Source organism: Vombatus ursinus, unplaced genomic scaffold (assembly GCF_900497805.2).
Source record: "Vombatus ursinus unplaced genomic scaffold, bare-nosed wombat genome assembly UNPS02014808.1, whole genome shotgun sequence".
Classification (NCBI taxonomy): domain Eukaryota; kingdom Metazoa; phylum Chordata; class Mammalia; order Diprotodontia; family Vombatidae; genus Vombatus; species Vombatus ursinus.
Window position 1 is genome coordinate 6,263,664 of NW_020954586.1, and position 16,006 is coordinate 6,279,669.

Consider the following 16,006-nt stretch of genomic DNA (forward strand, 5'->3'; position numbering starts at 1 on the left):
CAGCAGCAGCAGCAGCAGCAACAGTGGCTACAGCAGTAGTAGTAGTAATAGTAGAAGTAGTAATAGTAGTATTAGTGGTGATGGTGGTGGTGGTGATAGTAGTAGTAGTAGTAGTAGTAATACAACTAAGTCCCAATAATTACTCCTGAGAAGTGCTCACACTATTCAGATTCTCACTGCGTATTTCCAGCAGACTAAAATCATATTTTACATAATTATAAGTTCAAATAGTGTGAACTTGAATACTTGCAACCATGCCAGGAGAAGGGAGGAGTCGTTATTCTCACTGAACAAGAGTTGGCTGTAATAGTTGCTAGTATTTATATTCAGTCTCTAAGGTTTGCAAAGCGCTTCATAAATATCTCATTTGATCCTCACAACAACTCTGAGAGGCAGGTGCTGTTATTATCTTCATTTTACAGATGAAGCAAATGAGGCAGATGGAGGTTAAATGACTTGCCCAGGCTAATAAGTACCTGAAGCACCTGAGTTTAAAATCAATTTGGCAAGTATGAAATGGAGACATGATTTTATTTGAAATAATAATAGTAATTAGAAAAATAACATAGCTAGGTTAATAGCATTTTGTCTGAAAAGATCAGAGAAGTTTTAGTGTGCTATGAGGGCAAAAAAAAAAAGAAGTAATGGCTACATTTAGTCTCTTAAACGTCCATTTCCGAGGCTCAGTATCCAGAAGGAAGAAGGCAGTGATGGTTGCACTGCCCTCTGCTCTGCTCAGAGCGTATGTGGGGCCCTGGGTTCAGCTCCGGGTACTGTGTTTTAGGAAAGATACTGACAAGTTGGTGAGCTTCTAACTTGCAGGTGCTAATGTGGGGTCTACGAGTCCGAAGGGGTCCATGGATAGATCAGTCAAGTCATTCATTAAACATTTATTAAGCACCTACTGTGTGCCAGGAACTATATAATTGCTGGGGATACAGTAAGAGGCAAAAGACCATCTCTGCTTCCTAGGAGCTCACAATCTAATGGAGGAGGTAACATGCAAATCAGCATGTACCAGGCAAGCAATACACAGGAAATAATGACCAGAGGGAAGCTGGCTTGACTTAGCAGAGGCTGGGGAAGGCTTCCTGTAGGAGGTGGGATTTTAGTTGGGACTTGAAGCCAGGAAGGTCAGTAGTCGCAGTCAGAGCGGAGGAGGGAGAGCCTCCCAGGCCTGGGATGCCTGGAGCTGAGAGATGCAGGGTCTTGTTGGTGGAACAACCAGGAGGCCAGGAGGTCACTGGATCCAAGAGGATGTGTTGGGGAGTGAGGTGTTAGAAGACTGGGGAGTGGAAGAGAGCTCAGTGATGAAGGGCTCCAGTTTGATTTTAGGGAGTCTTAACTTGAATGGGAAAAAATACACTTTATTTTCTCTAACCTCCAAGTAAAGTTTAGCATTTCCTTCAATTGTGAATTTTAAAAACAAAACATTGCTCTTAGAAGATCTTTGTCGGGCTCACCAAGCCAGGCTGCCCAGGATCCGTGCATGACACACCAAAAGGGTCCCCTGAGCATGAAGGCCTTGAGTTCACACATCTGAGGATCTGAGGATTGAAGGAACCAGGGAGGGTTAGCTCAGAATGAGGTCAGGCTTGCCCCCATGTGGAAGATGGATCCAGATCATTGCCATTAACTTGAGAATGGCAGAAGGGATGAGTGAGCTCTGGACTTGGAATCCAGAAGCCCTGGGCTCAGACCCTGCTTCAGACACTTCTAAGCTGGGTGACCCTGCACAGGTCACTCTGCTTTCAGCACTGACCTCCCCAAGACCTGCTTACTAGGTTGTTTGTGTCTGCAGGTCTACCTTGGTAGAAGGACATCTTTACAGATCAAGCAACTGATCTCTCAGCCAGCATTTGTTAAGGGACTCCTTCCTCAGGACCCAAATCAGACCGAAGGCGGGCAGCCCCTGGCCCGAGGGCACCTACTGGGGTCTTTTCATTTTCACTTCCCTATAGGGTCTGCTATGCCAATGGCTATCTCTTCATCCCATAAATTGCAGGTGTAGGTCTTTCACAATGTTTTATTGATGCATCCCCCTTCCTCTTCCTTCCTTCCTTCTTTCCTTCCTTCCTTTTTTCTTCTTTCTTTCCTTCCTTCCTTCCTTTCCTTAGCCATAATCACTTCCCAGTGACTCTCCCCATAGAACCTGTCCTGGTAACAAACAAATACAGTTAAGCACTTATGGAGAAGGAGAGGGGGAAGCTGCAGCTTGGAAAGGTTAGATGACTTAACCGCAGTCACACGGCTAGTCTTTGCCACTGGACTGCGACCCATCCCTATGATTCCAAATCTGGCTTGATATCTCCAAGTTAGTCATTGAGTTAGGCATTCCTCCTTAGGGAGCGCCGGTGTTGAGCAAAGAGCAACAAAATGAGCCCACCCTTGGACACTTACTGTTTTATGACCTTGAGGCGAGTTATAGAAACCCTTTCAGACTCTGTTTTCTCATCTGTAAAATGGGGATAACAACAGTACCTTCTCCCTCCCTGGGTTATTGTATCAAATGAAATGCCAAGTAAAATACTTTGCCAACTTTAAAGCACCATATCAATTTAAGCTGTTATTATCATGATGCTATATATAGCTATTATATCGTTATATTACATCCTATTATATCATATAGAGGCAGCTAGGTGGTACAGTGAATAGAGCACTAACTTGGAGTTGGGAAGATCTGAGTTCAAATTTGGCTTCAGATACTTCCTAGCTGTGTGATCCTGGGCAAGTCACTGAACCCCTATTTACTTCATTTCCTTATCTGTAAAATGAACTGGAGAAGGAAATGGCAAACTGCCCCAGTGTCTTTACCAAGAAAGCCCTAAGGACAAGTCCGTGGGGTCCCAAAGAGTCAGACATGACTGAACAACAACAACATTATATATCATAAAGCAGTTATCATCACCGTGGAAAGAGCACTGTGCCAGGAGTCCTCATCATGGGTTTGCCACTTTGGGATCAGGGTCAAATCATTCCTTTTTACGATTGCCCTTTCCTCTTAAGATGGGTGTGTGTGTGTGTGTGTGTGTGTGTGTGTGTGTGTGTGTGACAGAAAGTTGGTGATCACGACTAACCGAAGGGTCTGTGAGAAGAAGAATGCCCTGTTAGCAGTGCTGTGAATTCGTCCAGTAATTCTGAGATCCCACTGCTGCTCATATCCCCCAAGGAGGTCAGTGACAGAAAGAGAGTCTCTCTACAGGGTGAACAGCTCAAAACTGGGCCAAGACTTTTGGGACACCCTGTATATGAAAATATTTAACACTTATTGGGGAAATGACTGAACAGATGGTGGTATGGAATAGAATGTTATTTTGTGGTAAGAAGCCATGACTGAGGAATTCAGAGAAGGCTGGAAGTGAACTGAACCCAGTGAGAACAATAATGGAAAGGAAGAGAAACTGAACCCTGAATAAGTGTTAAACCCTGGAGAAGAGGGGGAAGGGAGCACCTACTACTCACCAGGAACTAGGCTGAGCACCTCATAATTATTATTTCATTCCATCCTCAAAACAACCCTGGGAGATAGGTATCATTTTACATATGAGGAAACTGAGGCAAGTAGTGGTGAAGTGATTTGCCCAGGGCCACAGGGCTAAGAAAAAAAAAAAAAAGATTAGATTTTTGTCTCGGGTCATGTGCTCTAACCACTGCACTACTTAGTTGTTCTCATAGATTTAAAAAAAAAAAAAACTACACCTTCCATCCCACATCAAGGGACTGTTCTGTTGTTTGGGGTAGCTTTTTATGTCATAAGGAGGGGCTGATTCTGGAGGTATGGGGTTGGGGGGAGTGATACACATCCAGAAATGGCCGAGGTGGATAAACAACCTTCTCTGAGACTCTCGCTCAGTGTGTAATCCAGGTGGTGTCTTGCCAAACAGCTGGGCAAACCCTTCTCTCCAGATAGGCTTTTGTTTCGAGTCTATTTCTGGGCATTCCCACCTAGCTGCTGCTCTGTTTGCCCATGTAATGATGGGCTGCTCTTCCTCCTCCTCCTCCTCTTTCTTCCCTGTCATTCAGGAAATCTCAGGATTCCTCTCAGTCAGCCCTCCTCCTGAACTTGCTCCCTTTTGAGAATGAACATAAACTTGACCTATACATTCCAGGGGCCCAGAGATCCTTTTCAGACATTTGCCTTCCTGTTCAAGGAGTAAGATTCATCCCAACATGAGATAAGAATGAGAGCAGCCTTTTGCCTAGAAGAGATAAATGGATTCACAACATTCATGGGAGTTGGCTTAAAAGTAGCTAAAAGGACTTTGGCCCTCCTTTGAAGTACAAGTTCAGCCTCAGGTTTTGGCTGATCTGAGGAGGGGAGGCATATTTATGTAGCACGTACTATGTGTCAGGCACCATACAAAGCACTTTTTATAAATACTATCTCATTTGATCCTCACAACATCTCTGGGAGATTATTCTTTCCCCCATTTTACAGATGAGGAAACTGAGGCAAATAGGGGCTAAGAGACTTGCCAGGGGTCACTCAGCTAGTAAGTGAGGCTGAATTTGAATTCAGGTCTTCCCAACTCCAGACTCCGCACTGAGTCCCCTAGCTGCCGCCTATGCCTGGTGCATAGTAGGTGCTTAACAAATACTTATTGATTGACTGATCATCCTTCCAACCTCGCCCCCTCTCAAACTACTTTCGTAACCTTTTGTCTCTGTGTCTCTAGTACTTAGCATTAATAAAAGCTTGTTAAAAATGTCTTTGTATTTATTTTTCTGTATACATTTTGAGTTCCCTCGGTAGGTAATGTGTTCCTTGAGGGCAGGGCTCCTTCCTTCCTTCCTTCCTTCCTTTCCTTCCTTCCTAGCTTCCTTCCTGAATGAGTGGGTGAAAAATTTATCCTCTTGGGCTGAATGCATGAATGAATGGCTAAGGGCTAGGGATGCAAATACAAAAGCAAAGACCATCTGTTCCTGCCCTCAGGCAGCTTACCTTCCAGGAACCACTAGGTATCTCGAGTGTGGTGGCCTGGGGTGTTTTGGTTTGGAAAATTCCAGGGATGGTGAGTTGAGCCCTTAGGGAGTAGGCTTTCCCACCTTTTCCAGCAGCCTAGAAAGTATGGATTTGGCTGTGGTCCTAACACCCCAAAGGAAAGATCCGGGGAGCAGAGAGTAGAGGCCCAATGTGGAAAGGCATCTACTGAGAGTAGGGAGTAAAGTAAATCATGGCTAGGGCCCTGCTAGGTGAGGCCCTCGACGTCTGGAGAACAGCGAGTCTCTGCCCCGCCCGCCCCCCCCCCACTCCCTCCATCCTCCCCATTCCACACAGCTAGAGGATAATGGGTGGTAGCTGTGATCACAGAATGTGTGAGATAGCACAGATGTCTAAGCCAGCAGAATCCGGTTTATTCAGCCAGTGTTAAGTCCCTACTAGGTACAAGGTGGCAGAAATCATAAACCCCAGTGTCTTTTCCAAGAAACCCCCAATGGGTAATGGAGAGTGGGGCACGATTAACCTACCATACTCTGACACGGACGAAGGGATTAGGTGAGAGGCAGTTCAGCGTCATGAATAGCGAGAGGGCCAGCCTGAGAGTCAGGAGGACCTGGGTTCAGTTCCTGCCCCTAGCACGTAACTGTGGAGTCTGGAAATGTCAACAGACCAGTCCATCGGCAAGCGTTTATGGCAGCCTAGCAGGGATGGATGGAGAAGTGGCCTCAGAAGCAGAAAGACCTGAATTCAAGTCCCTCCTCAGGCACATACTGACTGTAACCCCGAACAAGCCACTGACCTTCTCAGAGCTGCGGGGCAGATGGTAAGGATGGCATCAAGGTGGCACCATAGTTTGTACAGCACTCACCCTCAAGTCAGGAGGACTCGAGTTCAAATCCAGCCTCAGACACTTGCTAGCTGTGTGACCCTAGGCAAGTCACTTGACCCCATTGCCTCCAAAAAGAAAAAACAAAGATTGTAAGGCGTTGGAATCTGTATTGGTGGAGGGAGTTTCCTGATTGGGAGTTCCCTATGCCAATGAAATCCCAGGTCCCGGAGGGGAAAAGTGTCAGGCACAGTTTCTAAGCATTAGAGATGCAAATAGTGCGTGCCTCCAAGCAGCTTACGTTCTGTCTGGACAGACTACATGTTTTGGTAGGGGATTTGGAAAGTTGACGTTTTACCGTGCATGGGAGGAGATCCCAAGAGTTGTTCAGTTCTTTCTTTGTTTCTGACAAAATTATTTTAAACTGTCTTTGAAGTTGGCTCATATATGTTAGTTAATGCCCAAATACTTAATTTTTGCTGCTATTTTAAATAATATTTCTCTTTTAGTCAGTCAGTTATCATTTATTAAGTTTCTATCATGTAACAGACTGTACTAGGGGATCGGAGCTTATTTTACCCACTTGGGGAATACAAAATGTTCACAGATAAGTAACTGGGGACAGATACAAAATAAGAATGATTATTTATATATATAAAATTATTATATATATAAATTATTTTTATATAATTATAAATATAATATTTAAGGTCTCTTGAAGGACAGGGCGAGGGAGCCAAGCCTGGAAGGGGAGTTAGGGGTTCTAAGTCATGGAGGTGAAGAGGGACAGTGTTTAGGCAGGAGGTACAGCTTGAGCAAAGACTTGGAAATGGGAGGTGGGATGTCATTTGTGAAGAACAGCAGGTAGACCAGTTTGGCTGGAATGTCTGGTGTCTAAAAGGCAAGTGGGGTGAGTGTGTGTGTGTGTGTGTGTGTGTGTGTGTGTGTGTGTGTGTGTGTTTGGCCTCAGGGGCAGGCCTGGGCAGCTGTGTTCAGGATGGCTTCTATAGGAGAAAGGCTGGAGACAGGGAAATGTGGCAATGGTCTTGGTGACAGAAGGTGATGGAATGACCAAAGATGGTTGTGCTATCTGTTGAGACAACGGGCTGGGTGTAAGAGACCTGAGGAAGTAGTCGTGACCAAACTTGGTGGGGGGAAGGAGGCAGTAAAAGCCATGGGTTGGAGGTGGCACTGAGGTGGTGAGCCTGGAGGGATGGAGGGATGGGAATGATGATGGGAAGGACCGTGGTGCTCTTAACAGAAGGAGGACAGCTGGGAGGGTGGTGGGTATAGGGGAAGGGAGGAAGCCTCCTTCAGACCTGCTGAGATCTCGCCCCAGGCAGCTGGTGATTCCAGGGAGGCCTTTCACTTTTTCCTGATTTCCATCAGCACCCTGTGAGAATGCAGGCAATTCCCCCGGCTTTATCTTACATCTGGCTAGCTTGTGAAACGCATTTATTGCTCGGTTTTTGGTTGTTGACTTTCTTAGGCTTTCTGATAAGTGATCCTGTCCTCTGTCAGTGGAGCTGTCTGGTCCTCAGAATTCACGGTGCTTATTCCTTTGCATTTTCCTTTTTGGGCCTCATTTCTGAATCCATCTCCTAGAACTGGCCAAAGTGCTCACCGAGAGTAGCCACCCTCGCTCTCGTGACTGGGCCAGTCCAAGGTGGTAGAAATGTCAGTGTCTCTCAGTGACTCATCTGATCCGACAGGCCACATCCCTGATCCCAAAGCTCCCTGGGCTGCCTTTTTCTCTAGTACAAAGTAGGCATTCCTCTCTTGGGACAGTCGGGCCCCTGCCTCCCTTTCCAGGCTAATGCATGGCTCTCCTCTTAGTTGCATGTGGCTCCTAGAGAGCAGGGACTATTTTTGCCTTTCTTTGGCTCCCCAGTTCTTAGCAGGGTGCCTGACTTGTAGTAAGCACTAAGCTTGTTGACTAACCAGCCAACTGACTGACTTCTCTAACTGCCTGGCATCCAAACTGGCCAACTCTCTGTCCTTCACACTTACACACAGTTGTGTTTTCCCTCTCCAGGGCCTTTCTTTGCCCAGGGGGGGGCCTCATGATTCCTCACCTGCATCTCAGAATCTCAGGCTCCCTCCAGAGCCCCCTCCTCCATGAGGTCTTTTCTGACCCATTCGGCATCGTCCTTGCCAGCCAGTAAGCTTGTACAACAGGCATTTGTTTGGTAAGGATGGGCAGCCTGGTTCCAATCTTTCTCCCCTACCCTAGAAGTCTACATTTTGTAGTGGCATCAGCTCACAGGGCAGAAAAGGGAAGCCCTCTCATTTATTCCTTAGATTAGAGATTTTGCTAACTAGAATATGGGGTGCAAGAAGACTCATGACATTCTTCTGGCCTTTTTAAGTTATGATTCACAAAAATGGGGCTGCCAAGGTGACGGCATGTACATCAGTCAGCTAGTCAATCGGCAAGCATTTATAAGCATTTGCTATGGTGCCAGGCACTGTGCTAAGGCACTCTGGATACAAAGAAAGGTTAGAAGGGGAGTGGGGGTGGAATGAGGTGGGGGGAAGTGAGCTCCCTGGAGTTCTGGGGTTCCTCCTTCTCTCTTCACCTTTTATTCCCAGATAGAAACCACTGCCTCTCAGAAGCCCAAACCTGCTCTCAGGGATTATGCAATTTACGAGTTTCTCTGACATCGTCTTCCCACGTAAAGCTCTTTAAACACATTGAGCCTGACCTTTGAGAAGTCCCTGATAAGCAGCTATCAGAGGAGTTAACTTGGACAGACCTGCCCCCACCCACCTTGCTAAACTGGGAAGTAGCTTACAAGGCCAGAGTCATCCAGAAACTGCCGGGAAGGGAACAAAGTTTAGTCTGTGAGGAAAGAGGCGTCCGTTGTTCTGTGGTGTTTGGGGCCGTGGGGCCGGACTCCGCCTTGCCCGTGAGGTAAGTAGCCTTTAAAATAATAATTCTAATAGCATGGGGTTTTGCTCTGAAGTGACTGGGGATGGCCTTCTCCAGAAATCAGGCCGACTTCCCCCGGGGGAAGTGGTGTCAGCTGGTGAGATGCCGAAGAAAGTTCCAAACTGTCATGTGTAGAGTGAGGACAAAGGCAAGAGTGGATAGAATGTCAGTTTTCCAGTAAATGCCTCACTCCTGAAACAGGTGGTGCTGTCATGAAATTCCTGGTCACGATTTCACGTTCAGTGGAAGGCCAAGAAACAGACAGAAGTCGAGCGCCATCTGACTGGCGCTCCTTGCTGGCTCACCCTTCTCCAGGGGCTTTTCAACTGCTTTTGTTTAGGAGGCAGATGTTGACGGTCTCCCCTGTGGGTTGCTCCTTTTCCAAAGGAGAAAACAAATGGAAAAAGGCAGGACCGAGACCTCTAGGTGTTCGATTCGATTTTGTTTTAGTTTTCGCTTTTTAAATGACGGATTTGAGTGTCTTTACCTAATTAATGAGCACCAAACGCTAGTGGCTTACCCACTTGCCTAACTCTCCGCAGCTGCAGGTGCAGGTTTTGGAACCAGAGTATCGTGAATCTTTGGCTTTTGTTTTCATGTTATTTCATAACCACTTTTCCGTGTGCTGGTGCGGTCTTTGGACTTTTTCACAGCCTCATCCTATTCCATCGGGTGATTATTACATACCAGCTGGCTTGGCCTCTGGCTCCATTCCTTGGGAGAGCATTTGACTTATTCCCAGTTTGTGGTTTTTTTTTGTTTTTTTTTTTTTTTGTAGGCAATGATGAAAGGTGCTGCTCTGTGGATCTTTGCAGAAATCCCTGGGGTGTTGGTTTTTGGGTTGTTGTTTTTTGTGTTTTTTTTTAATGGGTAATTATTGGGGTATGTGCCCCAAGGATAAGTGGAATTGCCAGGTCAAGGTGTATGAATGCTTGAATGGCCAGATTTCTCTTTAGAAAGGGTTAGTTTTGCCCCAGGAGACAGGGTTTCCACACCAGGAGCTTCTCCACTCATGAAAGTACACGCCCAGACCAAAAGCATTTGACCCCATCTCTCTCCCTCTCTTTTCTCTGGTGATCTCCCCTCTTTCCACAGTTGGGATACATAGGATTTTCTCTTTTCCTCTAGCTCTTTTAAAAATAGAGACTTTTTTCATATTTCTTTGCTCCATTTGGAATTGGGTGCAGTTGCTTGGCTTGAATCGTGGCCCAGATTCGTTTTCCTCCACATTGACCTCCATTTGTTCCCACCAAAATCGGCTGAATTCCTTTCCCGTTCGCTGGGACAGCTCAGCTCCATCTGTGAGCTGCTGAGCAGCCGGTGCTGCCAATTGGTGCTGGGAGCGGGAGCTCTCGGCCTGGGGCGCTCCCTCCCAATGGGAACGGAAGGAATTGAGGGCTGGGCAAAAAAGGAAATTGTTGTGTCACTTCTGATTTATCGAGAGGAGGGAGCTTGGTACCATGGAGGACCACTGAATATGCAATCAGTGAATCTGTATTCAAATTCCAGCCCAATGGCCAGTCACTTCGTGCTGGGGCCTCTGTTGTTTTTAGGTAATAACACAATTACATTTATGTAGCACTTACTATGTGCCTGGCCCCATGCAAAGCGCTTTACTTGATTCTCAACACAACCCTGCCAAGTTGGTGCTGTTATTATCCCCATTTTATAGGTGAGGACACTGAGGCAAACAGAAGCTAAGTGACTTGTGCAGAGATTACACACCTAGGTTGGATTTGAATTCAGAATTCCAGGGGCTGCCCCTGCAGTGTAAAATGAGGGAGCTTGAGAGGCAGCTAGGAGTCACAGTGGATAAAGCATTCGCCTTGCGGTCAGGAGGACCTGAGTTCAAATGTGGCCTCAGACACTTGACACTTACTAGCTGTGTGACCCTGGGCAAGTCACTTAACCTCAATTGCCTCACCAAAAAACCCAATTAAAAAAAAAATGAGAGAGCTTGATTAGATGATTTTTAAGACCCAATCCTACTATAAATCCGGTAACTTGTATTCATTTCCCCAATCTATGCACTCCTCCTTGGTCATCACTACATTATTAGAATAGAGGCTCCTTGTGGGCAGGAACTGTGTCTTTGTATCTCCAGCATTTAACTCAGTGTGCCTGACCCAGAGTAAGAATACTTTTCATTGATTTGTAAGTTGCTATAGTAGTTTGTACCCATTTCTGGAATGTCTGTTCTAGTTCAGTGATCCAAAATTTTTTTAAACAGTACCATACAGTTTTGATAATTGCCACTTTTTAATAGATTTTTAAATCTTACACAGAGAATCCACCATTAGTACCCTTTTTAGAAAGGTAATATAAAATCTTATAGCTGTTCTTGCCTCCCATCTTTCTTCCAGATGTATTTTCCTGTGCATTCATTGAGCTTAAAAATAACAACAACTTCATGGGCTTTTTAGTGGTCATTGCCTTCCATTCATATGTTACTTGAAGGGGAAATGGTCATCTTTTTAAGATTCACTCTTTCTAGCCAAGAATAAAGTTGCCTCCGGTTCTTATGACCTCGTTTTGCCCTTAAGGTTTTAAATTTTTTCTTGGAAGAACTTACCTCCATCCCAAGTCTTCCTCTAAGGTTCGCTCAAAATTCTTCACGGTTCCGCTAGTGGACATAGCCCTCCCACATCTTATCTGCCTTTGTAGGAGCCTCCACATTCTCTCCTCTCCCTCTTCTTCTAATCACTCACTCGCTGACTCTCCCAATTCGGCTCCTGACCTCATCATCATTCCACCCAAACTACCCTCTCCAGTGGTCACCAATCATCTCTTAATTGCCAAACCTTATATGTACTACCAAGTTTTTATTCTTTCATTTTTAAAAAATAGGCATCCTTTGGGTGCTTTTTTATTACATCGTTGTGATCCCCCCCCCCCCTCCCCCCCCCCCCCGTCAAACCGTCCTTTTTAACAAATATATCGAGTTCATCAAAACAGACCCATGCAGTGGCTGCGTCCAGTGGCATATCTATCATGTGGGCCTCTCTGATGGAAGGAGGCAAGTTCTGTCTGTCTGGTGATTGGTGACTGCAGTGATCCGAAGTTCAAGGACTCGACTTGTTCTTTCCTTTGGCTTTGTTGTTTTGCCTAGTTTCACATCAAAGCATTTTAAAGCACAATTGTTTTTCTACCACGAGGAAGGGACGGTCCTTTCATCCGTGTGGGGAGCTCTCAAGGTAGGGAACTCAGAGTGTGCCAGTGCAAATGGGCTTGGAAAACGAGCCACCCCCGGTGCAGATGGAAGTTCAGCCAGTGGGTTGGTACAGGTCTTTAAGAATTTTCTGGGGGCTCTGAGAGGTTCCCCTGGCTCCCCCAGTCACCCAGCTTGAAGTACACTGGGCCGCACTTAAACCTAGATCTTCTCCTTCTCGACTTCCAGGCCAGGCCTCTACCCCTGGGCCATGTGGATTGTTGTTTATTAATGAAAATAAACCTTGAACTCCCTTCTCAGGGTCATGGGTAGTCCAGCTGTGGCCCCAAGCTGCTTCCCCAGCGGGGCTTTCCTGTTTCAGCAATCTGAAACCCCTGATGCAAGTCTCTGTTTATGTCTTGCTGTTCTCACAAGACTTTTATCTCATTTACTTTTGGGTTTGATTTTTAACCGTGCCCTGGTTACATTGTTGCCTGTTTCACCAGCTTTTGGAGCTCCAGCTGGGAGACTTTGTTGACACATAATTTCAAGTCCTTTTTTCTTTCTGGAGGTGGAGGGGAGAGATAACAGACAGTGACTTCATCCATGTGGGAGAGATGAGCTCCCCATCCGCAGGAGGGGGCCTTTGCAAGCGCCTGAGGGACACTTACCCTTGAGATGCATGGCTCATTGTGCTGATAAGACGTAGGGAGTTCAAGATGATCCAGAGACAAAAAGGGTAAATAGGTTCTCATGGAGGCAGGGAAGGTGTCTGTTCCTTTTCCCACACCCCCCCCCCCCCATCTAAAAGTGAATTCTGTTGCTTTTCTTTCTTTCACTCTTGTCCTTGGACTCACAGAAGCCAGACCAGATCCTAACAGAGCAGTGCTGTCTGCTTAGTAGCCTGTTCTGGTCATGGAGTTAAGGCAGGGGAAGCGTAGGGAGAGAAAACTCTCTCTTCAACCTTGGCTCACCCACTACTCAACTAGGCTTTGGGGACAGCTGATAATTGCTGGCTTGAGATCTGCCATCTTCCTTAGATTCTGTTCCCTACCCCAGCTCCAGAGTCTGGGTTGTCTGCAAAATACAGAATTGACCAAGATCACACAGTCAGTGCGTCTCAGAGATAGGGCTTAAACCTAGGTCTTCATGGTACATAGAGTACTTGTTTCTGGGCTCCAAAGTTGGCCTTCTTCCACCATGGCCTGCTGGCCCTCCCTTCGGGTCTTCAAAAGCCCTCTGACTTCATCAACAAAACAGCCTGAGTTGGTCACATATGCATCGTTCCCCACTCAGGGTCCTTCGGCCTCTCCTTTGAAGGGATGGAGGCACAAGGGTGGCCCCTTCCAGAGGGTACCCTAGGAACCCCTCCGCTATAGCATGAGGAGCAGAATCTGATTTTCCCTGGAGCTTGTCCTGTTGCCTCAGTCACTACTGCTAATGTAATGTAATGACCAAGTCATTACTACTTATTGAGAGCTGTCAGCTGGCACTGAAGTCTCAGCTTCTGTGAGTACTTTCTCCAGTGGATTTGTCCAGATCCTCGGGGCTAAGTTACTAGCCCAGAATTTGGAACGGATACTTCTGTGTTTGTTTAAAGACATTGCTTTTTAAGCTTTTCTTCTTGGTCTGTGCTATTGTTTCTCTGTTTACCAATGTCTGTTGTGCTTTTGGGGGAGGGTTTCTGGAAGGTTGATTATTCTGAGACCATTTCTCTTGGTCATCTTCCTAGAAAATCAAAGTCTGAGACTTGGAATGAGAGGATATTATTCCAGAGAGAAGGGACATTGCATAATTGCTGAAGTGGAGGGAATCTCTTTGGGTTTTGGTGTTGGAACTTGAATATGTCAAGGCTTCAGTGGATTTGTGATCTCATCACACGGATCACCAGGGCTGGTCTTTAGATAATACATATAGTCCATTGACTTCACTGCTGGAGGAACTAAGCCAGAGATCCATTAACTATCTTTGTTTGTGCTCAGCTGGCTTGGACTTCATGGACTCATTCACAATCACTTCTCAGTGTGGTCTGAGTCTAAATCTAGGCTAATTTCCCAGGTCTCTGGACTATAAATTAGCTTTTAATAACATCTCTCATGTAATTCCTTTGGACAAGATGATAGTACAAGTGAATGCAGAATTGAGTGCTTGACTAGACCCAAAGAGGAGCTGTCAAATGGCTCCTTGTCATCTTGGAAGAAAGTCCCCAGTAGAGAGCCACAGGGATCTGTTTTCAGCTTTGTGCTGTTTAATGTTACTGCTTCTTTTTTTTTTAATCAATGACTTAGGTAAAGACATATATAGCATGCTAATCAAATGCACAAGTGACAGAAAATTGGGAAAGATAGTTAACATATAGGATAGCAGAGTCAAGAATCTCCAAAATGATCCTGACAGGCTAGAACTTGGGGCTGAATCTAGGAAGATGAATTGTAATAGGGATGATCGAAAAGTCACAGAATTGACTTGAATAAAATCAGTTTCCTAAGTGCAAGGTTGAAGAGATATATGGCTAGGCAGCATTTCATTTTTTTAAAAAAGGCCTGATGGTTTTAGCGAGCTATGACATGGCAGCCCCCCAAACCCTGCTAATGCAGTCAGATTCTGTTGAGAGGCGTTGCATGAAGGTCCAGAGAAGCAGGAGTCCTTTTGTACTCAAAGACTCAAAAACTTTAGAGTCTAAAGGGACCTTAGTGGTCATAGAGTCTAATTTCCTCATTTTACAGGTAAAAAAATTAAGGCTCAGAAACTTCCCTAGTGTCACACAGCTAGCAAGTATCTGAGGGAGTTCTGAATCCAGGTCTTCCTGAGTCCCAAATCCTGTGCTCTGTTTACTCTGCTATGCTGCTTTTTGGTAGTTCATCGTAATTGTTAATATTTCTAGATCTCTTTAAAGTTTTCCACAAACACTTTACAACCCTTCTCATTCCATCCTTAACAACAGTCCTGTGAAGTGGTTGCTATTATTATCTCCTTTTACAGATGACAAAGGGAGGTTGACAGAGCATAGCTGGGTCTGTGGTTGGATTTGAATTCAGGGCTTTCTGATGTAAAGTCTAGGGTTCTTTCAATCATGCTGCTTAACTAGCTACTTGTGTTGGGTTCTGGGGGCCACATTTTGATAAGAGCATTGATAAGCCAGAGAGGAGGGTGACCAGGATGGTCATACCAGATGAGGATGGATTAAATGACCTGGGGCTGTTAGCTTAAAGATAGCAGACTCACGGAGGACAGGATAGCTGTGCTCAGATATTTCAAGGGCTGTTATCAGACTTGCTGTGCTGGGCCCCTGGAGGCAGAACCTGGAGTAAAGAGGGGAAATAGCCAAAGGGCAGATTTAAGCTTGATCTGAGGAAAAATTTCCTGACAATTGGAGTTGTGTGGGAGGTCTTGGGGCCCCCCTCCAGAGAGGTCTTTGAGTGACTGACTGGCTTTGCCAAGCTCCCAGCCTTTCTTCTTAGCCTCCTCATGACATCCCCTGTTCTCTATGCTGCTGCCTCTGTCTGACCAAACTGGCTTTGTCTTTGGGCTCAAACATGACATTCCCTGAGCTCTCTCTGTGCCTGTGCATCATCCACCACTATGCCTGGTGTGCATGCCCTCCTTGCCTCTGCCCCCTAAAGTCCCTTCTTCCTGCCTGAAGCCCCAACCCACCCCCAGCTGTGAGTGCTGCCCTCCCTCCTGGAGCCACCTTGTATTGATTTGGCATTTCTCCTGTATGTATTTTGAATGCACTAATGTATGTGCACATTTCCTGTTATTTTTTGTCTTTGCCTCTCTAGAGCCTGGAGAGTCAGATCAAGTCAACACTGAGCGAATCACTGGGGATAGAAAAAGGCAAAAACCAGTCAGTCCCTGGCCTGAAGGAGCTTGCAGTCTAGTGATACGTAGTGGGCACCTAATAAATGCTTAGTGTTTGATTTGCTGGGTGATCCCCTGTTGGACCGGTTATAGAAGAGAGTTGTGTTCGGGGCTGACCTTGGCAGGACTTGGGGCCTCATACTGCTATACCTCAAGTTGCAAAGCTGAGGCCCAGCCCACATCTCTTTCCCTGATGATCTTTCTCCCTTTCTTGTCCCGTTTTGCTTCTCAGAAGTTCAGGGGCTGGTTGCAGCCAGCACTAGCTGCTCAGTGTGAACTTAAACATCTTTCTTGTAC

At 46.0% G+C, this 16,006-nt stretch overlaps 1 protein-coding gene across 3 annotated transcripts in view; it reads left to right on the top strand.

The window, feature by feature from the left end:
• MAP3K13 (mitogen-activated protein kinase kinase kinase 13) overlaps positions 1 to 16,006 on the top strand; it is a 191,839-nt gene that overhangs the window by 34,389 nt on the left and 141,444 nt on the right. The window contains exon 1 of one of the 3 annotated variants that reach the window (XM_027875295.1): positions 8,403 to 8,682. The exons of 1 other annotated variant lie outside the window; for it this stretch is intronic. The gene's annotated coding sequence lies outside the window, so the exon portion shown is untranslated. Of the gene's footprint in view, positions 1 to 8,402; positions 8,683 to 13,326; positions 13,358 to 16,006 lie in introns of those variants that run through there. One more of the 3 variants, XM_027875299.1, reaches the window with a different exon arrangement.